This window comes from Heliangelus exortis, chromosome 13, assembly GCF_036169615.1.
Source record: "Heliangelus exortis chromosome 13, bHelExo1.hap1, whole genome shotgun sequence".
Taxonomy (NCBI): Eukaryota; Metazoa; Chordata; class Aves; order Apodiformes; family Trochilidae; genus Heliangelus; species Heliangelus exortis.
In genome coordinates this window covers 6,672,892-6,697,522 of record NC_092434.1, presented here as the reverse complement: position 1 = coordinate 6,697,522, position 24,631 = coordinate 6,672,892, and the positions used below count along the sequence as shown (strand labels likewise).

The 24,631-nt window shown below is 35.3% G+C and overlaps 1 long non-coding RNA gene across 1 annotated transcript in view; it reads right to left on the bottom strand.

The window, feature by feature from the left end:
- Nucleotides 1-13,561: 13,561 nt before the first annotated feature.
- The window catches only part of LOC139801824 (uncharacterized), an 87,610-nt gene continuing 76,540 nt past the window's right edge, over nt 13,562-24,631 (bottom strand). The window contains exon 3 of the long non-coding RNA XR_011728340.1: nt 13,562-13,703. This is a non-coding gene — a long non-coding RNA (uncharacterized lncRNA). The remainder of the gene's footprint in view (nt 13,704-24,631) is intronic.

Sequence of the window (24,631 nt, the reverse complement as noted above, 5' to 3'; positions counted from 1 at the left end):
TAAGCTAATTGTATATATAAAATTTGCATTGTTGTGTCAGTCCCAGAGGCACTGAGAGACCATGCATAACCATATGCTAAAGCTATGTATCATCAATCAGTTACGATTCAAAATGATCACTACACACCCTGGTGTAGAAAGCAGCACGTGTAGTTCAACCATAATTTATGTTGAGTGAAAAAAGTAAAATTCAGTTTAAAATCCAGATGCAAAACTCAACTCATGGCCAATCTGAAAATATTCATAGAAGTACATTTTTGTCTGTTTAAACAGTGATTGAAACAAGTCTCAGATCACTAAATTAATGAAAAATATACTTTTTAAAAAAAGAAAAAATATTTAGTAGATGGTGTAAGAGAATTAGAGATTTGACTTCTGAAAGTCATGAGATTCTGAAAGGACATGAGATTGCAATGGATGAGGACATTCTGTCTAATATTTTCCTCCACTGGTATGTAGATACATAATTTTCTCCATATAGTCCTAAGAGCAATCTGACCTCAGAATTCCCTGAGGCATGCCCACAGGACAGATGATAGCTGGATCACCAAGTAGGAAGGCTGGTCTCTCAGGATTTATGATGATGGCTGTAGAGCTGGTTTTAATCCCAAGGGCTGTGTGCAGCAATATTTATTTCAGTATTATTTTAATAGTATGACCCAGAGGATTAAAAAATCCCATACTAAGTAGGGATAAAATAATGAGGTGATACATACTTGATGGACAGTGAGTGAAAGAGAAACACAGATGTCATAGTCTGCATAGTATTGCTAGATAGACAGCAACCAGTTAGTTTTCTTCCAAAAAACAATGGATCTTAAAAGCACAGTCTTTCAAAACAAGCAGACAAACAAACAAATAAAAATCCCTGAATGACTTTGAGGAAAGTGGTCTATGGGAAAAAAAAAGAACCACAAAACCTTAATCTCTAATCATCACTTTTCCCAACCCAATTTTCAACCTCTATTTCACAAAGAAACATTACATTTTAAAAAAAGATTGAAATGGGGAATTGCTCTTCCAAGACTAGTAAGACTTGCTAGGTATACACAATTACAAAGGCTGGATATTTGTGTTTGATTGAAATGAGGCAAATTAAAAGGCAATAGTGACAATGCCATTTTGCCCAAACCTTGCTATTCTCTTCAAATTGAAGTGAAAGGTCAATGATGAAAGATATCTGAAAAATTAATGAACTAACTGGAAAGTGTCCCTGTAGTGAAACCCTTGAGAAGTCAAGAAGCAGGGAAAGTGAATTAACTCAAGAAGAATATTTTTGGGTTGGTTCTTACTTTACTTCTTGAGGTTTCAAATTAGACCAAGGTCAGATAGATCAAGAATTTCACTGCTGACACAAATATCTACTCAGAGTATCTGAAAATATAAACTTCTCCAATCAAACAAGAGGTAGTACCCAGGGAAATTTAAAGAAACAAAAATAACCAAGATGCTTGTGAGAGTCTGACCTTATTCTTTACTTGAAACTTACAGTATGATAAGGTTGTTTCTCTCTATTTAACTATCTAGACCAGGATATCTTTCCCCATAGAGTTTCTTACAAACAAAATAAGAGAACTTAAAAGATTACCCTACACTGTAAAATACTGGTGGCCTCAAATTCTGTCACCACCTCCCAGCTGAGGTTAGAATACAGCAAAATGTCCCAGGTAGTGGGTAATAATGAGACGTTAGGCATTCATGCTTGAAATTGTGGGTCATTTTTGATTAAACATCTTGCTGAGCAAATAAGGCATGGCACTTTCATAGTGAGTTTGTAGTGTAATATGAAAGCACATAAAACTTAAACTTGTTAGAGGTGATATACCTAACAGGAAGTGACAGGGGAAAATCAGTTCAGTTAAACTGAGACTGAACCACATGCCATTCAAAATTCATCCAGAGAAGTGAGCTAAGTCTTTTGCAGAATGCTACTTCACCTTAAATTGCCATGTTCAAATTAGTCCTAGAAAGAGATTTATTATTATTTGTTTCTGGAGTTACTAGGAGGTGCACATTTTGAAATACAGGAATATTAAAAGATGCTTCATGCACAGAGGTAATGAGAATTTTTTTGAGGATAGAGATTTCAGATTTCTGGACTTTTTTTCCCAGAAATATTTTGAGAAGAAAAAAAGTTTTATGATTAAGGTCCGAAATATCAGCTGCTTTCCAGTTTCATTTCCTGACATTATTTATAATTCCTGAATGACCCAAAACAAATCAATACAGGTCTTGGGGTAAAATATCTGTTCTCTCCTACCTTCTTTTTGCCTTGTTCAGCAAATACTTTTTGTCTCTGATCATCTCCTTTCAGGTGGTTTTGTTGTTGTTCTCTCTGATCAACTCTAATCCTCTTATAAATGAAATATTAATTGCAATTAGAAACTGTAGGCACCACTACAGTATAAGCCAATAGCAGATGTATTCTCTGAGATAATACAAGATTCATACTATGAAGGACAATACTGGTTTTTGGTCTGAAAATGAACACGGGAACTTCAGCATTTAAGATCAGTAAAGTCTGACCAAACATTTGACACAAGTTTCTGTGGTAATGCAACTCACAGGTCATGGAAGATCAACAAATTATATTGAAGAAAAAACTTGTTTCTAATTTTTGACCATGAATACTATTCCTTTCATCTCCAGCTGAATGCAAAGTCACGAAAGGTACCTTTCAGTATTGCACAGTCAAAGCATTTACAATTCAAGCAAGAAAACACAAAAACAAATAATGAAATTGGTTCAAAAATAACAAACTGTGCTCTGCTTTTAGATTCTCGAGGTATCTAGTGCTTTTTGTTCTGCAGTTCTAAAGCCACAGAGGAGACCCTGAGAGGTCCAAACACTTAAATGTGTGGGGATTTTCTACTTTTCCTGTAGGTACCCTATGGAAGAAGCCACTCACACTGCTCAGCATCCTCCCTTGCCTGTGTGACACCTTGGCCTTGCCAAACCTGCACGCTTGGATGAAAGACTCATGTGCAGCATGACCTTCATGGGAGGGAAACTGCAATTAGACATAGAATGCATCATACCCAGGAATCAGGACTGAAAACTGACACAGGAATGGATAATCAGGGACTGGAGTGAAAACACACATGTAACAACTCAAAATGATTGCATGTTTTAAAAACCCTTGGCAAGACACCCCCACTGTGCTACTGACTTGGTGCTTTTAAACCTCCATTTGCTAAACTATGGCTAAGAAAGAAAGTGCCAAGACCAAAATTTATACTAATCTGCAAGTACAAGCTGTGACAGACCATAAAAGATAATTACTAGTATTTGGCAGATTAATTTTAGCTGTCTTCAGTCTGTGCCTATGGTATATTTTATAGAATTAATCTTTCATATAATTTTGTGTCTGTAAGGTATTACCAGTGTGTGTCATTGCAGTTAAACTTTCTCAGTGAACAGTACAAGTCCTGAGGTAACATCATCAAGTCCTTCATGTTTGTTCCTCAGGTTAAATACAGACAATAAGATGACCTTTTGTAGAAAATATTTCAAATATTTTTTTTTAATTCTATTATTTACCTTATGCCTCATCACATGTACCAGAGAAGACTAAATGAGGATGCTGCAGAACTGTGAAGCTCTTTGTTCTCATCCCCTCAGCAAGTTGCACAGGTATACCAGGATGGATATGGGGGCTTCAGAACAGAAAACCATCAGCTTCTTTACATTGCTATGTGTAGGAATTTGATAAAGCCAAAAGGTTGGACTTAACATTCACATCTACCAAATGTGAATGTTTTTCATCCCACAAGCAACTAATTTAAAATGTATCTGAAAAATGCATTTAAATTTAAATTTCTTAAAGTAAATAAATGAGAACTGGAGATTCAGAAGTGTACTGATACATACAATTAGTACACCTTTGTTCAAAAAGTGCCACCGATGAGATTTTAAAAAAGATTTATGACTTAAAAAAAAAACAGAAAAACCCCCAAACCAACAAACTACTTAAGGTAGATCAAAATATTACATATTAATGATTTTATGCTTTATAATTTCTAATTGCTACAGCTATCCCTAATCCAGTATCCCTATCTATTAGCTTAATAATATAATTTTTATATTTCAGGTAGTTTTCTTTAACAGATTCTTAGACTTAGTATATCTGCCTTGCTTCAGGAAAAGATCTTTTAATTGCTTTAAATTATCAGCGATGTCTCCAGTATTTTCACTGAACATGGATTGATTTCAATTAACTTTCTCACACTTTAGCATAAAAGCAGTCTTATTCAATTTGCCCTAATTAGATCACACAACCTCTTGAAGCTAAAGCAATGACAGTCATTAGAAGGTTGTGCAAAGAGAAAGAGGGAATGGGAGTTGTTTACTTGTTCATGCGTTTTGAAGCATCACAAAGAATCTGTCCCTGGGACCATAAGAAGGATCTAAAATCAAATCCAGAATTTAAGACTTGTGGAATTTTATGGTACCAAATTTTATTTCAAATTCAGCATGCTTCTTTTGTTACTGCTGCACTGACAAAAATCAAGCTTTGCACTTTTGCCAGTACTGCACCTGCAGCACTGTTAGCTGCACAAGTCAGTTTTCCCATCTTTTAATGCATTGAGAAGGATATTAGTAGCTAACAGATTGGCGCATGAAGAAGACAGAAGTAAGGAAGCTGTATGCTTCCTTCAGCATTGGGATTTTTCTCTTTCCTTTACTGCAGCCTGCACGCAGACCAGGACTGACAAAAGACAGATTACCTCTACACAGAACCATTGGCTGGTTATTTATCCATTATTTAGCCACTATAGTCTGTTTCCAAATTAAATTTTTCCAGTGAAGGACTTTCCTAGTGTGAATTCTCCAGTGCTGGCACCTTCTGAACCTGCTAGAACAAAGTTATGGACCACTAATTAGCAAAGCAGCTCTGCCAGGTTGTGATATTTCAAGTGAAATCAAAGAGTTGCTTGTGACTTTTTTCTAGATCACACAGCATAGCTCGTGATCACATCTGTTGTGTGGGTCACAAGCTGGTTAACACTCCATGTTACAGTTCAGTGCTAGAAAAAGACAGCACTGTCTCCTGCCTCCCACTTGGGGCCCAGCATTTCTGTAATTAGAAAGAGTGAATGTCAGATCTTATATGAAAGCTTTAATCTTTTTGTTTAATGGGATTGGTTTGTGAAGCAATAACAAGGAGTACCTTGAATTTGGCAGAAGTGTTTCAGGCAAGTATTTAAATCCATTTCAGAAAAGTAACACACTTTCTGTATGCTGAATGATGTTATTTGGGAATAAAACAGACAGGAACAACCTTATTCTGGATTAAAAATGGTAATGGAACACATTGCACCTGTAACAGTGGTCTTCTAACAGAGAACAGAAATATTTTAATACTAGGTCCTAATACTTCTGTAGATGTGATGGGGTCCAAATGTATGTAGCTCACTGGAAAAGAGATATCTCATTTCTCATTTCTCTAGAATGCTTTAGTAAATTACTTGGCCATTGGCCAAGGTAAAATTGTTGTCATAGAACTGAAATATTCTATTATTTTTACTGAGTTGATAGGTGCTGTACTGTCCTAATTGTTTTGAAGAGGTAACAGGAAGTGACTGGAAGCAGACAGGGAAGCATTTCCTAAAATTCGCATTGGCCACAAAGACCAGCATGAGAAAGATGGGGAGCATTCTACATGTAAAACCAGAAGTTATAAAGGTATTTCAAATACATATTAAAAATTCATGGGATTTTCTCTATGTCTGTTTAGTGAGGTACAGCAACAAAAAGAAAAAAGGAATGCAGCTCCTTCATTAAATCTTTTAAGTTAAAGCATGTGATATTTCCCAAGTAACTCTCGAAAGCATAATACACTTTGTGATCCCCTGCAAGCATAGAAAGATAGCCAGGATGCTATACAATCTATATTACAACAGGAATAAATTCAATAACCTCAGTTCACCAGGGAAATTCAGGTATCTAGTGATTGCTTGTTGCCTCCCTACCTTTAGGTATATTTAGATACCTCTTTTTGAAAGGTTTACGATTTATCCCCCAAAATTTCATTGTTTAACAATGCAGAATGAATGATCATTTCAGGCTGAGGTAGAATTGGTAGTTTCATATGACAGCAACATTCCTAGTTCCCTCTAAAATGTAATGGAAAACTCACAGGAAAAAACAGAGGATTGGATTTTGATAGTGTGTTTTAAAAAGCAGAAAATAAGAAACAAAAGGTGAAAAGAAAAACACCAAAGAGAATGGCAGTTCCTTATAGCTGTACTTACAGCTTCCAGGCACCCCACAGTGAAATTCAAATTTTCTGTTCGTGGGTAGAACAGGTGAGATAAATTTTGGATAGGCTGCTGGGAAGACATGCTTTTGTCTCCCTTAAAAGTATAAACTTATCTCCCTCAGTAAAACAGTCTTCTTATTCTGAGCTATAAATTTTAGTGGAATCCAAATAGAGTACCATCCTGGAATGTTTCAGCAGCAGGAAATGAGCTTGGATGAACCTGCTAAAGCTACGGAAAAGTTATATTCAGTGCCAGCTGTTGAAATTTAATTAGTAAGAAATAACAGAAGCAATGAAACTCAATGACAATCAAAACCTTCCTTAAATCTCTACATTTAAATCAAACCTGTTCTTTACTTGCTTTCTCTTACACAATGTAATACAGCCTACAGTAGTGGAACCAATGCTGACTACCTTCAAAGGAACTCCCCACTTATCTTTAAAAACTCTATTAATACAATATTCAGATTCACACCCATAAACAGGGAATCCTAAAAATCCATTTATTCAGCTCTTCACGGTATTATTCAATTTGAGCCATCAAAATTATTTACTATTAAAAGCTATGTAAAAATTCAATTTAAAAAACATGTGTTTTTTCATTTAAAAATATTATAAAATATTTATCCACTGCCACATGCTTCTTTTTACCAGAAATGTTGGTTTTGACATCCTTTATGTGCAGCCTCTAAAGAACACTAACACAAAAAAACCTGCAGATTATTACCAACTATTATCCTACTTCACAGCCTTTCTTCATTTTCATTCTAAATAATGCACACTGGTAACTTCATAAAGAGTGGAAGCATTCCACCAACTTGGATTATACCAACACTTTCTTACAGTCTGACCATTATTGCTGGACTCCCACTTTCTGTGAGCTCCTTGACTTCAGATGTTGAAATACATCAGCACTGAGCACCACCAGCAAAACAGTCTAGATATTTATATTTTAGTTTGCTAACAGTCTCCAAGAAACTTGTACATAGAAATTTCAAGTCATTTGCTTGAACCTGTGGAACATGAAGATCAAAAAAACTCTCCCCCCATACATGTCTCCACTGAAATTGCTGTTTTTTCTCTCTTTTATCATACATCCAGTACTTAAAATACTTAAAATAGTTATGCATGAAGCTGACTCCTTTGTGGCTATCCTATTTTTGCTCTCTCTGCCCTCATGTATTTTCAAGTCTGAATTAAGCCTACTGTATCACAATACTGATTAACATGCTTAAAAAAAAACTGGAGCCATTAAAGATACAAAGCTGGTCTCTTGGTTCTGTTATAGTAGCTGCATGTATGAACAATTCTAATCCATTTCAGAGCAAAACAAAGCAGCTGAATTTTAAAACACAGTCAGATGGAAAGCATGCAACTGCGATAACCACTACAAACTGTTCTACAAATAAGGACCTGATTACATCTTAGTTGATTCAGCAATTATTTCTTCTTACATCTGATTCTAATCACTCATTGAAAACGATAAGGTAAACAAAATTACTTCCCCACTGCATCACCTCAACCATTCTGCTGCATTCCAATTTCTTCTTCTTGGGAGGATCATTCTGCTTGAACGGATTAAAAAAACTGTACTAGTTTAATTCAAAAGATCTCATTCCAACTACCTCAGCAGCTTGAAGAAGTTAGACACTTGTAAAAGTACAACTATGAATCTTCCCATTTGCACATGTTCAGTTGTAAAGCCTGGCTTGATTTTCAAACTATCAGTATATATGCATTTTACATATTCATTTCACTGTAAATGTTTCCTATGAAAGGCACTTTTGAACTATTTTTACAGTCCCTTGCAGTCTCCTTCAACATCATCTTCTTCCTTTAGGCACTTCAAATATATTTTATTTATCCTAACATCTAGTACTTTTCTTTATATTCTCCACCTTTATATTTCTTGTCAGGTGTTTTTACACTTACCTGACTTTATTCTTTAGTCTTTCAACTTCTCCTTTGGTCTGGATATTTTACACCTTACAGAGTTGTCTTTCTGACCCTTTATTTTTCATCTACAGTAGAACAATTTTTTTTGTCATAGTATATTCACTGCTAGATGAAATACCTTCATTTATCTTTCAACACTTTCCATTTCCTTTCTGTGTCTTCCTTACATTGATTTCTCTCACCTTCTGCTCAAATAAGATCAAATGAAATTCAACCACCCTTTTACTTCAGTTTGTCTCATTTCAGTCCAAATGGCAAACTTACCATTATGGTAATATTTTGAGCTTAATATATTATTCAGCAGTGATGTCATCTTCATTGATAACAGCATATGGGTAGCAAAATTTCATATTAAACCATAAATTAAAGAGAAAATAATGTACAATAGATCTTCATTCTTGTGTAGCAAATTGTGTTAAGTATCAACACAAAAATGTTGATAGAACTAAACACAGAGTAAGTCATATTTATGTGCCTCATTTCCAAATCCATGACAGCCATTAGCAGGTACATAAATGACTAAATAGCAAATGGGGTCAATTTTTGTATAAAAGTTTTTGAAAGTTTGTTGGAAGGCAAGTTTGAAGTTTCTTTAAAATAAATCCCTCTGGATCAACAATTTATAATAACCATGGGGAAAACATATTTTTAAAGTTCTGTTTTAATAGGCTAGAGAAATCCTAATTTAACTTCTTAATTTATTTTGTTATCTGCGTTTAAAATCTTTTTCTTCCTTCATAGACTCTAAATACTAGCACCAATACTTTGCATAATGAGTATATTTGTACTTTTTTTCACAATTGTTTGGGAAACATGGTAGGAAGCAGGGGGTTTAAGCTTTCTCCTTTAGTGGCAACATTTTTCTCCACTGATTCTTGGGAACTTATGGAGTAAGTAAAGCAGCTGCTGTTTAAGTGGAGGTGGCTTTATTTAATTCTTGTTCCAGCTAACTATTAGCTGAAATAGGTGTTTAAAAGCAACCTTGTGCCAGGATGAAGACTGAAAATGAACTATTAAAAGACTATTTGTAAAAGTGAGTGCAAATTTCTGCTATAGCTCAGGATTTTTAAGAGGCTACTGAACCTGGTCTACAACCCATCACTTATTTGTTCTGTTCTCCTATCCTAAAATATCTTGTGGCCAGCACTTTATTGCAAAACAAACAAAACCCCATTCACATCAGTGACACCAAACAAAAAGAGGGGAGAGGATACTATTTTCATCAGGATTATATAGAACATATTGGGACAGCATTTCTCAAAGAGATCATTCTGCATTCCAATGGATGTTGAAGGTGACAACATGGGGAACAGACTGCAAGCTAAAAATCTGCATTCATTTTTGCTAGTATTCCTCTTGTCAGAGTTAATTACTTCTGTTTTCTGGAGTAATGATGATATGAAAGCAGAGAATTAAGTCTTTCTAAGGATAATGCTGATGACATGGAAGCAAGTGACACATTACTGTTAAAGCAAAATCTATATCAATTAAAGCTGGAAAAAAAAAAAAAAAAAAAAAAAAAAAAAAAAAAAAAAAAAAGACTTCCTAGATGATGCTTTGCATGCCCTAAGATTTTTGATCTGTAGTATTTCAGGTTTTATTGATCTTGAGCTATCATTGACAATTCATCAATTTGGGAACAAAAGCATGATACACTTTAAACAACTCTCAGAGCAGCATTCAATTCTGGATCCACTGATGTACTAAAAAGTTAAGCTGTGTTGGAAGAGATTATTTACCTTTTACATTAAAGTATTAAAGGTTATACATTTCATTTTATCAACATACTATCACCATGTTATTCAGTCACCCTGTTTGACCTGATCCTTTGAGAAATCTTGCTATTTTGTGCAGTTTTCTTTAGTCTAAATAATTTCAGTTGTTATCAGCAACATTCACCCACCCATCCACCAAATCAACAATAAATATACTGAAGAATGTCAGGCCTGAAGTCATTACCTAGGGCATCCACTATGAACTGCTTTCCACTCTCAGAAAATTATCTGCAGTTTCCAGGAAAGGATGTCTTTTAAAAGCAGGTTGCCTGCCTGGTATGTCATATTGAGATAACTCAATGCAAGTCACATAATTACATCATGTAACTTTATATCATTTGACATGGCTGAGGCAACCTAACATAAAATATCACAGTACACAGCATCAGGTGGAAATTTTAAACATTGCTTGCTTTTTTTTTTTTTTTTTTCCCAAAAGGAATGCAGGGGTAAAAAGCCAACACAATCCCAATTTTTTGAATCCTAGTCTTTGAAAAATGAAAAATATAGCTTGTCTAGAGTATTGATTTTTATAAATATAGCTAACACATTGAACTGATGATGCCTTTACTAGAACCTGAACCTAAAAGCTACTTGGGAAATGGTCTGTTGTGATCAGAATCCTATACAGAGCTTAAACTGTCATGACTTCACTGTAAGAAGCAGAGATGTGTACTACTGCACTAGATTACTTTGTGGATGAGGAATTAGCTGGATGGCCTCACTCCAAAGAGTTGTGGTCAATGGCTCAATGTCTAAGTAGAGATCAGTGACAAGTGGTTCCTCAGGGCTCAGAATTGGGACTGGTTCTGTTAAACAGATTTGTCAGCAACATGGACAATGGGACAGAGTGCACTCTCTGCAACTTTGCCAACAGCTCCAAGCTGGGTGGTGCATTCAACATGCTGGAGGGACAGAATGCCATGCAGAGGGATCCTGAGAGGCTTAAGAGGTCTGTGCAAGCAACACTGAGATTGATACGAGATGAAACCATGACATTAGACTACAAAGTGTAATTTATAATAACCACACTCAGCTTGAAGGTGAACCATCATCAGCACACATTCTGCACATATTTTGGCCAGCAAGTGGCAAGGCAGAATGGGTAGAGAAGGCAACATGACAAGATCAGAAGATCAGTCTGCAGCCACGGGAAAGGTATCTCCTGATGTTGTGAAGATAGGAGGGTGTACAAGGATAATGAATGAAGTTCCAGCAAAAGAGTTACTGGCATTCAGATGCATGCTGTCCTCTATTGAACAAAGCAGAAATCTACTAATTTCGATTTTTATCCCGTTATCAGGAGCCAAAACAAGTTCTGAGAATGAATAACTAGGGAGAGATTCTGAAGTGGCTCAGAAAACCTATCAGGCACAGCCCTTTTATAGCTTTTTGTACTCTTAGACAAGAAATATGCATCTGAGCAATGTTTGTATTTCAATGAAAAATTATAGTTTGGATCTGGCAGCTTTAGGATGTGCTGGAAGGCAAGATACGTTTCTACGAGTAGAAATGGAGCAACTGAACAGCAACTTGGAGATAATAGTGAATTAATTATTCCATCATCTACCTGATGCTTATGGCAGTAGCCATAATTGCTGCCTAATTGCTGCTGTTCCAGATACCAACCATCTAAAATGTCAAAGCAGCAAGTTATTCTACTTTTGTTTTATCACGCAACCAGATAACTATGGAAGCAGCTGTAACATTTTTTCCCAGTGATATAATCAGAAATTAATATGGTCCCAGAAAAAGGTTGGGTACCAGCTGCAAAGGTAGAGTATGATAAGATGTATCCTCTACAATGTGGGACTAATTAAAGAAAAAGTCATTATTGGGTGTCCCACAGCTGGGACAGATTCTTGTCAAATTCAGAAGGGACTGGAGCAGGTTCAGAAATCACTCAAGCTTGGTTCATTCAATTAGACTATAATTTTGAGGTCAAGAATGCCTTAGCAGTGAGGAAAGGAACTTGCTGCACAAGTTTAACTCTGTTCATCAGTGCATTCACAAAAGGCTTTTTTGGAGAAACTTGCATGCTTATCTGCATGACTAGAGATTATGACTGTCACATACCTGATTCCATACTAGGTTCTAGGGTTGGTTTTGTTTTTTTTTTTTTTCAGATGCTAAAAATGTTTTGAAAAGCAGAGTGAGAGATCTTGCTAGTAAATATTTCAACACTGTAGACACACAATGCCAGGGTTGAAAGACTAAAATGATTTAAATTGTTTTCTCACACTTTCATTAAAAAAAGTTAAAGAAATTCAAAGGTCTATTTCCTTGGATCTTTATGGAAATCTAAATTACTTTTTCATTAAAAAACAAACATACAACAAAGAATTTTCCAAGGGAAAAGAATGAAAAACCTGTCATCATAATAAATACTGTAACAGAAGGTCTTTAACAGGATTTATTTTCAGAAAACATAATAGCTTTCATTAACTCACAAAACATTTTACATTGCATTCTCACTTAATAAATGTTAAACTAAATTGTGTTCATAGCTATAATCTATATTCCAATTATTTTCCACATAAGCTTTTATGCTTTGCAAAAAGGAAGTAAACTTGAAATATCTTAAACAAACACCATTTGTGTGTTTCCTTATTACTACAGGGAAGTATGGGAGTTAGATAGAAAGAACCATTTAAAAATATCTTCCTGCTTTAGGAGCTTAACCAGACACCCTTTTACAAACTTAAAATTATCCTTTTTTTAATAATTGTTATGTGTTGTGCAGTCAATGTTCACTCCCTTGACAGGGAGTGACAAGCAAATCAAGTTTTGTTTCTCAGAGCATACATTTTTCATTTGCTTTTTAGAATAATCCCTCTCATGTGAAAGAGTATTCCACTCATGGAGGAACAGCTATTCAAGTCAAGTACATGCAAGTTTATTGTGACAAAATTTTCAAAACTATGTGATGGGCAGGAAACCTTCAAGGGGTTACAGGGATGTCTTGGCTGTATAATTTTTCTTTAGTTAAGACAGAAGCATTGTACATATGTGTACTGCACTGCCTCTATTTTTCCGAAAGATTTTTTACTTTTTTTCTGAATACAGAAGCCCCATTTTTTATTGAAAATGAAAGGACCCTTACATTTTTGTCAGTTGAGGAAGAAAATGAGAGGAAAATCTTTTGTGGCAACCTGGGGTAGTAAGAGTCTTCCAGTTAAGGAAGTGCCAAAATACAGGAGATTAAAGCGGAGGCAGTTTGACACAACTTGTCATTAAAAATATATGTGGACAGTATGTCTTGGAAAAAAAGAAAAATGGGAGAGTATAATTCGTGTTTTAGAGCAAGATTTTTCAGAAGCAAGATGATTTGACTGTGGTGCAGTAAAATACCTAAGAGAAAAGAAAAGAACTACATAAATAGCCAATCTGGTTGCTCAGACTTGTAGGGTACCCTAGTTCTGAATTATGCTGAGCTGAAAAGGCAACAATTGAACCTTTCTCTCACTTAGAAAATGCAGAATAAAGAAAAGTAAATAATACCCTGATGAAAAGTGGATGTACATGGAAATCACCAAAAACTTCAACAGCAACAAGACAATTACCTGGGATGCAGAAGTTCTCTGGGACATCCTACAAGCCTTTCAGTCATGCTCAGGATCAGGGAGGCCCATGAACTGAGTCAACAGAACTGAAAATGCTCAGTTTCCCACATCTCAGTTACTGAATCTTCTAAGAAGCCAGGATGATGGCTGAAAAAGAGAGTATCTATGATTATTACACCAAGACATGTCATGCTCTGCAACTTGCTACTTTTAGTATGAATTTTGCATTGTCTTTCTTGTGTTACTTCATGTTTATACCAATAAGAGGGTTCATAAACCAGAGTGGTTTCTGGATTTTTTTAATTGTGCATCTTGTCAAAGCCTTAAAACCAGTGAGATTCACTTGTCTTAGTAAGCTTGTTGAAGTCTGGTTAACCAGAATACCTCAAGGGAAGTTACTGTTGAGGCTGTTACTCTTCTGAACAGTGTTGATGTTAATGACATTTATTTATTTTAAATAAAACTGTCTTCTGAGTGCATTCTAAACCAACTCAAATTACCTCAGGGACTACAATATTTTTTACTGCCTTTCTCTGCAAGGAATGGAAAAGAATTCATGAAGCAGTCAATGAGAAAACTCTAGTCCCTGTTTCATTTATTTTATGAACAAGAAAGTTCCAGGCCTGGGATGGCAGAAAATCAGTTACATCTATACAAAACCAAGAAAAGGTTTGTGGCCTGTGAGTCAGTACCAGTATAAGGGAAACTATGAATCTTCATAACTGTAAGCAGACCTTGACTGCTGACAACAATGCATACATAATAAAGTTCTCAAAATTCTGCCCTTATGCTATATAAAACTACTTGAAGCAATTCCTACTGAAGGTACCAAAATTACAAATCCCATAACTTTTTTACAATGACACAAAGGTCCTTTCTCAATGAGAGAACTCTTATGCAGTGCAGGAATTACAAGAAAGGATTTCAGCAGGCACACTTTGAATTTTTCTAATGGTATTCTGCATTTGCTAATATTAAGATAAACATGATTATCATAGTGTAACTTTTGTTATCAAGCATTATCAAATTAGTAATTCATTTGTAATGTAAATAAGTATTATTAGTTTTAAATATGAAAGATTTACATAGCCAATGGAATGACTACGAAAACATTGTCTTAGAGCAGTTAAAACCTGTTACATTTAGCAAGACTGTGAACATGAATATTTATTCTTAAACAACAGAAAGAATAACCAAGTTCTGGTGAATATAAAATGATAAAGCAATAATGAAGAACACCTATAATCAATAATGATTCTGGGATTAATTTGTGTCAAACTGTTCTTTTCACCTCCTCTTGCCATCCCGTTTTGAACTTAATGGATTAAATTCAGCCTGTTAATCAACATCATAGTATTTGACAAGAGGACCATTTCACAGAAAGGCATGACAAGCAATCTAAGATTCTTCAAAAGAAAGCAGGTTGTGAGAAGAAACAGAAGATGAAAAGTAATGAATTGAAATAAAAGTCCCAGTCATAAGCCTAAAGCTCCTTTCTAACAGTGGAGAAAATCTTTATGGACAGATAACACTATTTGTTCCATCAAGGTGCAGAAGACATAGTGAAGAGAAATATTTCCCTAATATTTTGTAGATGAGATGCTTAAACAACAGTATTATCATTCATCTTTTTGGTTTGGTTTTTTTTTTCCAACATTTCAGCTACTGTTCACAAAAAATAGTTCTATGTGACTATCTCAGCTTCTTAATTGCAAATCCCACAAACAGGAATGCAGATTCCTTCTCTCTGTATTATGCTTTTTCCTTATTTTATCCGTTTTCCACTATTTCTAAACTAAAATGTTTTTCTTTTTTCAAATCTATTTTATATTATTCCCATTTTTCTGGTTCTTGTTTGCCAAGCCAATGTAGAACAGATTCTTATAAAGAGAGCCCATTAAGCATCACAAATCTACTACGAGCCTTTTCTTTGCAATGATCAAGCCAGTGATACTCAGCTGCCAAACTTTAATTAATTAAATGAAAGTTAGGCACTCAGCAGATTTGAGAACATGAACTCCTGTGCTGCTTTTTCCCTTATCTTGAAATTCAAGATAAACACCAGCCATTCTTTCTCCAAGCCAGGCTGCTAAAGGCACAGTTTGTTCACATCTCCTAAGTATCTTGAATTTATTAGATGGAAAGAACCACAGAACTGCAATTTTAATGCATAGGGCATTATAACATGGAAAAAAGTAGTGCCAGATTTGTCTGTGTGCCCAAATCCTACACACTATGAGTGGAGACACAGCTCATCTTGATTATTTTGCCAGTTCACCATCTCCCTAAATAAACAACCAGCAACAGTGCCAGGTGCCTCTCACCATACAATTTTTGATATAAATGCTGACTTAGGAGGAATAGAACCCAAATCATTGCTTTGCTGTGCTTATAATCCACCAACTATGATCAAATGGCAGTAAGTAACTTTTGGACCAGTTAGAATGTCTTTTTGAGCCACATCTTAAGCACTGTTTCCTTGACAATCACACAAACCACTGGGTCCTCTAGTATTTTAGAATTAGCAAGTGCACTGCAAAGTTGTAAAAACACTTTATTTCCCCAGCCTCACTTTGCATGGGCTAATTAAAATTATTTGTCCCATAACTACATGGGTTTTGATGAGGTAATAGAGTTCCATTAATAGAAAATTGTTAGAAATACTGCACAAAATGAATTCATTAGCAAAATAATTTTCTGCAATAATTTCTCTAGGTATTTTTAAGCCACAGAAATCAAGTTAAGTCATGCTTCCACAAGGCCAATTCAAGTTAATTTTAGACACAGACTGTGGATCTGTACCTACTCCAGAGGTTGAGGAGACTCCTTTTCTTGAAGCATTCAAAACCTGCCTGGGCACCATTCTGTGCAACCTGCTGGAGGTGAACCTGCAGGTTTAGCAGGGGGGAACCGGGCTGGATGACCTCCAGAGGTCCCTTCCAACCCCTACAATTCTGTGATTATTTCTTACCATCTAGATAAAGTTTTCATGGTTATTGACAACATCTACGGTCACAGAGGGAATATTAAAAGGTGAACTGAAAGAAGCGCTACAAGATTCTACTGTAGACAAAGAACTGTTAGCTGCATTCAGGATGGATTAAAATAGTTCGTGTTGCTTAGATTTATGGGAGGCCAAGACTAAGAAGATAATCAGACATTCCAGTCATAGACACTTTTGGTTGATGAAATTTTTGCACTGTCTAAAATGGTTGAATACTTAGTTTAGTACGGGTCCAAATGCTTGTAAATCTAGTAGAATGCAGTAGCAGACTATGAACAAGTTGTTTAAAAAGATGAAGAGGCTGCTGAAGATTTGTGCTATGAGCACTGTTTTCTGTTTCTCAGTTTTATTCTGAGAACATTATGAACTACTGTATTAAAATTTTAGACTCTCACTGAGATAGATTTATCAGGGTTGATCAATCAACCTTGCAGGACTATGCTTTTTGGAAAATGTGAAATAGTCTAGCAAGGGATCTTTATGGGTGTATGCACATAAAAGAATGTCAGTATAAACTGACAAACTGCTATTTACTGAACGATCACTCTGCTCTAATGCTGAGCAAAAATGCCTAGAAAAAACTTGGTAAAACAAAAGGTTCCGTGTAGGAGGGGGAAAAAATGGAAAAGCGTAGGTGTGATTTGTTCAATATAAAATTTGTTCCAATTTCCACATACAAAATGTGAGAGCTTGGGTATACATAGCCCAAAGCAAAGTAGTCTGTCTTTGAAGGGGCATAAATAGTCTGTATCATCAGCCTGTAAGCTGGGTATATTGAACCACTCCTGCTGTGAATCCTGTCTCTCACAGGCAGGCAAGTGAATCAGTCAAGGTTCACAAAGCATGAAGCTTCCACTGCTCACAATGCACTGCAGCAAACTGGGGTGGCACAGGGACACTCAAGTAATTTGAATACTCATACGTGAGAGAAAAGAAACTTGGAATTGCTGAGGATAGAATTACTCAATCTCTTTGGCCCAGTTGCACAGTGATACCCCAGCATCCAAGAGTGCACAGACAGGACACCTGTCATCCCACTCTCATCTTTCCATAGGAATCCCTCCTGGATGGCTCCCCCAGTTTAGCACTTCAGGTTATCTCATGGATGTTATCACTGATCCTGTATGAAGCTGAACTTGTAAATCAATACACATGTGTATTATACACAGATATAAAACACACAGGCAGATATAAATAGAATATAGGTATATGAACATGTGTTCAATTTAAAGATTAATATTTCAGGTGCTAATTAAAGACAGATTGTGGAATATTAATCTTAAAATAATTGCTTATTATAGTGGTAGATATATTTGGTTAACTCAGCACAGATAAACATTACAGTTGTAGCACACTAATAAGGTTTATAATGCTTTTTCTGGAAGAATTCCAGAGGATTTTTAATAAATTAAACAAACTGCTGGAAAGCATATGCATACTGCATATTTTGAAGAAAGGAAAGGCAAAATCAAAATGTAATTCTCCACTATGGAAGAAACTGGAAATTCATTATATAGCTCTACCAATACATTTCTGAGCTGCACTTCAATATTCTGCTTTTTAATAAAGATGGAGAAGAAAAATGCTTTTTCAGGAGAAAGGAGAAAAGAGAAATACAATAGATGATGAAAATCAATTTGAGAAATCCAGACAGCATTTTTTTGGCAGACATTCTCACTAATTTGCCTTTGTGGCAGATCATACTCAGAAACTTTATTAAATAAATTTAATCAACCTAAAGTTCATCTGTCATTCAGCAAGCTGAAAACTATTGACACCATTGTTTTTTACTTAAACTCACTGTAGCTTCTCAAGTCCTGTATCTCTCCATCTAAATGTTTTAACTTGGTTCCAGTTAAGGGACTCAAACCTCTACAGCCAGATTCTGATGAGGCCCTTCCTCATCATAAGAACATCTGCAAGACCACGATGCCCCACAATGCTGCATCTGCCCACACTCAAGCCTCCTGCCAACGGAGCAGGGCTGAGGGGCTCAGTGCTCCTGGCCCCTTCCTAAACCAATCCAGCAATGTGAGTGAGTAGTTTGACACTACTCCCTGGAACTGGAATGATAGTGTAAGCATTCAAGGGAGAGAAAAGAACCACAAAGCCATCCAGCTGATGGGAGCATGGCAATCCTGACTTAGATTTCTTAAACCTCCTTGGAACCCATCTCACAAGCCAAATGAAATAAACACATTCAGCTTCATGCCTCATGCACACAGACACTATTGAATTCTGCTAAGGCACAAGGAGCAGTGCTTATTAAAAAATGATAGGCAGGGAAGGAAGAGGAGGAAATTAAAGATGCACGTTCACAAGGGGCAGGAGATAGATTAACACATGTGCATTTCTTGGCTTTTTAATCAGGTAAACAAATTTTCTCTCGAAGTCCATCCGAAGGAGTCTCAATACTCACTCAAATATTTTTATTAACAATATCATAGCTTATCCTCGCACTATTATGTTATTACAAACTTGCCTTAATTAAAATTTAAGATTTTTTTTGTTTTATAATTAGGCTGCATGGACCATATAATGTAATTCAGTTATTTACTTTATTATGTTGATTTCTCAAGCTAATAAATTCCAGGCTAGTTTTTGCTCAGTACCATGTAGTCACAAGTCAGAACTTACAAGAACATGCATAGTTTTTTTATAGGACTGACCATTATATTTCCAGTTACTAAAAAATTTCCTTTAGATTTTCCTCTTCTTCTGATTTTCTCTCTGTGAGACTTTTCTTTATTGTATTTCAGACAAATATGACACTGCTTATTGAAACTTGTGTATCTTAAATGGGCTAAAAGCAGTAGAAAAAAAATTTCTGCAGCATTATATGAAAGAATAATATTATCTAATTTTTAAACTTCTGTCAGAAGAAAACGGAAGATATATATTTTAAATGAAAAAAATTAAAGCTTAGCAATATATAACTTTCTAGACAGTGCTCACCTATGAGAAAAGCTGCTTCATAAACAAAAAAGTGCTAAAGATAAGCTGTAATGCCATTTCTTCTGCATTGAAAATGAAAAAACCCCTTAATTTAGAAAGTGAGTAGGCTGTTGTGCAGTCCATGTATTTTTTAAAAAACATTTTCTGAGCTTCAGGTGTGCCACTAAAAATTCATAAGGCTGTGTTGTTTTTTGGTTTTTTTTTAAACCAAACAAGCACAATTAAAAAGGCATTCTTACCCAAGATAATACCTATAACAAATAATTTTCTCCTATATTTCTTCCTATGCTGCTTTATTTTTTGTCAAGAGCTGGTAAGAATGCAGGTATCAGAAAAGGAGAAGAACCCAAGGTATGTTGCTGTTTCCTGCTAAATGACTGAGCAAATTTGAAACCTTTAACTTTGGAGAATAAGTATTTTATAAAACAACTGAATTTATCAATGCTAAATTCCACTGAAACACCAAATTAGCTCTAAAAAAATTATATGCTGCTAAGAGTCACTTTAGTTTTACAATCTTCAAAATTTGGGAATTTACTTTTACATGCACAGATATTTGTGGCTTAGGCATCGATCCATATGTACATTCACAGAGATAAACAACTGTGGTAATTAAAAAAAACTCAGCAAATCTTTTTTTGTTCACTGAAATCATACAGAATGAATCTGGGAATGTACTGTTAAGGGACAAGGTTGCTCTGCACTCTGCATCATGAAGCATCCCCAGTAAAACAAAACTAACAGAACTTCATAAGTCTCGAACACATAAAGTGTGCTTTGTTTTTGCCAGGAGCATCTTAGCTTTACCACCTTGGAGAAAAAAACCATGATCAATAATTACCTGCAAGGACTCCAAAAGGAGTTTTGTGTAGTGCAGAAGGAAGCTGAGTGGAAGATCAATGGGCAAACATTGATGTACCTGGAAGCAGAACTGATTTAAAGGGTCAAGAGACAGACCAGCACCAGCCTGGGGGCTCTCTCCACCTCTATCAGTAACTCAGCGTGTCACAAAATTGCAAACATGTTCCTGGTACATGAGAGGAGTGGTGAATACAGGAGGTGAGCCATCCTGCTTTCACCACTGGGATAAACAATCATAAATTACTCAACACTGACTGCAGGGAAAAACCAGGTAGTTACTGCCAAGTACCTGATGTGGAATGAGATCTTTCCCTAGCTCACCCTAATTCATCCATGTCCTTTCTCTAAGAAGTCACATAACAGACTCAGCACCTTGCACAGTCCTTTGTAAGATGAATTAATTTCCCTTAATCCTACTACATCTGATGAGAAAAGAAGACCTTTTAAGAGGGCTACAAGGTAAAAATGAAGAATTGGTTTCCTCTCAAGGAAAAGCACTGCCTTTATCCTTGCCACAGACTTTTTCAAGGGAAAATTAGCATATCCCTTTTCATATTACATTACATAATAAAGAAATAAGTGATACCTTACACGAGAAAACTCCATTACATCATAAATGATTAAACAAAACAGGAACACATTCTATCCATCACAGCTCTATCTGACCTTCTTGCCATTGCTTCTTATAAATTAGGAGCAATTCCACTGATATTAACAGAAAGACATTAAGGCTGGTCAAAAAAACCCCATACAGACAGATTTAGCAAAATTATGCGTGATTTTGCTCTGAGTACATATGTACTTCCCAGTCACAAGTAAACTGAGAGATGCAACATATTATTAGATCCTCTGGTGTAGTTACTTGGGATGTAACGCACAGCAGGTCTTCTTCTGAAATGGTAACAAAGTATTTTAAAGCTAAATCGAAATTGTGAACAATTACTCAGTTGTTTTTCTAGCTGTAGCAGCTGCATATTAGCTCTGCTTGCAAATCTCATCCTGACTCTACATTTAAGCCATTCCATCAAATTATCAGTGTGCTAGTTTCATCTTGAATGTGGTGAAAGGAGCTAGACCCCACCAGAAAGAGCAAAATACTTCTCTTTATACATAAAAACACAGGCACAGAGCAAAGGAGTAAGAATAGCAAGCACACCGGGCAAAGGGATTGTAATAAGAAAAATGACAGAACTGCATGAAATATAAAAGCAATGAACTAGAAGTCACTACAAGTGAGCATGAATGCTGTTTAGTTTTAATGGAGATTGTATCCATTTGCCCTGCCAGCTGAACCTAAAACAGCACAAAACTAGTAAAAAATTGCACTAGTAAACTTCAAATTAGAGTTTGTCACAGGCTGAGATTTTGTTATCTCTATCTGGGTACTACCAGTTCTTGATTTCCCACCAATCGACAAGTACAATATACAAATCCATATTCTGATTTCTTCCATGTCAGTAATGATTAAGGAACATGTTACAACAGGTTTGTGTGGACTAACTGGCTCAAAATCTGTCCCTGAAAAAAGCAACTCATACAACAGCATGTTATTTCTTTGAAAAATTTACTGCTGTGTGTTTTTAAAGTTTCCAGGTGATATTAATGACAATTAATACTTGGAAATTACAAAAACCATAAACAAAAAGCAGCAAAACTAGCTGGAATCCTCCAATATTCCACTGTTTCCATCAAAACAAGACTCAACAAATTTTTGCTTGGCAGTTTCTGTGTTGGTTATATTCCAATTAATCTCCAATCTCAAAACATTTAAAGTTATTGGTATTCATGAATAAAGGTAAAATAACTACAAGTACCAACACACCACTTAATATTACAACAAGCATTAATAATTAAAAAAAGAAAAAAAAAAAAAAAGTGGCTTTAAAAAAAAATCAGTTTAAAACAACTTTCAGTATCCCTGTTTCTGATTCTTTTCTGAGAAGAATTTTAAGCGTAAAAAGAACCTCCACCAATCAACCAGGGTCTAGAGCGCCTGAGGAAAAAATTTAGAATCCAGTAATCTGAGATTTTTTGTTTAGTATGCCAGTTAAAGGTCCTGAGTTTCACTGTTTTCTCCAGTTTCCTAACCCCCAAAAAACCTCTTCTTGTTTTCATATTACTCTTTTAGAACTATAACTTGCCTGACTCTATGCCTGGCATTTCAGATGAACAGTTATGAAGATATTTCTAGTCTTCGTTACTGCTAGTCAATACTTGCACTTTTAGATAAAAAGAAATTTCAAACTGAGTCTTGGAAAAAAATATTTTTCTTTCAAATTTCTTTCATTTTTAAAAATATTAACACAAGTGTCTTCAACAATTACTTACAACATAGAGAACAGTTTTCAACATAAAAGCACATCTTGTAGTTCAAGGTTTTTTGTGGCTTTACAAGAATCATTACAATTTAGAAATTGATAATCATGAAAATCAGCCTTCAGAGAAGAATTTTGATTATAATATCAAAGTACCACATAAATCTCAGTAGCTGCTCAGATTCAAACCACTCCAACTAAAAAGAGAAATCAATTGTTTTAGAGAAGCATAACAAAGAATATATATGAATGGTTGTTTCCACATTTTTGCCAGTCTTTAAAGACTTGTCTTGGGTTAAGTAATTCAGTAGACAGAGTGAAGAGGTAAAAAAAAAAAAAAATTATCCTCCATCTCATTTTGCATAAATTAATTGAGAAGCAGAGGAAACTTTATTATGATATGCAAAGTATGTGTTTGTAGGAGCTACTTCTACTCAGATTATTGGTACATGCTTAAAGCAAATTCAACATCTCTTTTCAGCAGGAAGCAGAAATATCTAGTACTGAAAGAATGAGTGCTTTATTCAGGAGACAATATTATTATGAAAGGGATTATTAAAATTTCATAAATAAATAAAATAAATATATACGTCAGTTATTCTAAAAGCAACATTTATGATACATTCTCCAAGAGAAGGAAGAGGAAAATGAGCTGGCATGAAACATCTTCAAGTGAGATATGACTGAGAGAAGATTATGGAGGAGGTTAATAAAATGGGAAGATGCTTCTTCACAAGAGAGTGGTCCAGTGAGGGTGAGTAAGATGCTTTTATGTAAAATTACAGAGAAAGATAAGGTCTAAGTGGAAATCCCCAGGGTCTTGATTAGAAAGAAGCAGCCACATACACACTGCTGGATCAACATACAATGTACTCCAGGCACTTTTCCACTTTCTAGAAAAGTCTAGGAAAATAAACAAACCCCACAGAGGTGTCCACTGCAGGAATGCCATTAAACAGAAGGCTGGGAAAAGAGAACCACCCCTGTTTTTAGTAAAATAATTGAGAAAAGGATCTCAGAGGCTGTTTGTATCAACAATGAAATTGTGAATCGCTGTATCAACAAAAGGAGGTCTGTATTTCTCTGCTAGATTTAAAAAGGGAGGATAGAAGGCACATTCATAGTTACTTAATACTACAAACAACGGAAAGACTGCTGAGACAATCTTTCAAATTCAAATGAATCTTACTACACCCATTCATAAGGAATAGTTTCCCTCCTGATATCATCTAATGTACTCTTTATAAACTTCTGAGGAAAATGGGTTATGAGCATCAGAAAAATAAACTGGATTTTAAGTACCTGACACTAAAAAGAATAAAATAGAAAAATGACAAAATTAATGGGCTACATTAGATGATAAATTTGAAAGAATAATCCTCTAAAAGTCAAAATAACCTAATAAATCCTTTTACAGTTATGACAATATTTGTAAAGAAAAAGTATTATCTTAAGTACTCAGTGTTTTCAATGTGGCAAAAGAAGTCATCCTTTGAGTGATCAACAAGGAGCTTAATATAACTACCTAGAGAAACTTGATGACCACGGATTAACTCTTGTGATCTGTTGGATTTTAAAAAGCTTGGGATAGTTGTCTACTATATATAATGACAAAGATGGTTGAATCGAATCCTTAAAAAAAAAAAAAAAAAAAAAAAAGGGAGGAGGAAGGGGATAAGGGGATACTTATACAGTCTATTCTCTGTAGAAAACTAAGTTAATCAATTCAAAATTGCTTTTCACATACAACTTTTTATAACAGATGCTTACACGGGGAGGATTCACAAAATGGTGTAAGAGCACCATATATAATTACAGACTGATACTTTGTAGAATGACTGCTTTAAATACTCTGAAATTAACTCAGCACTTCTTCACTGCAGTAAAAAAGTCTATAAGAAGAAGAGAAAGCAATGAAAGTCCGTAACAACAGAAGACCT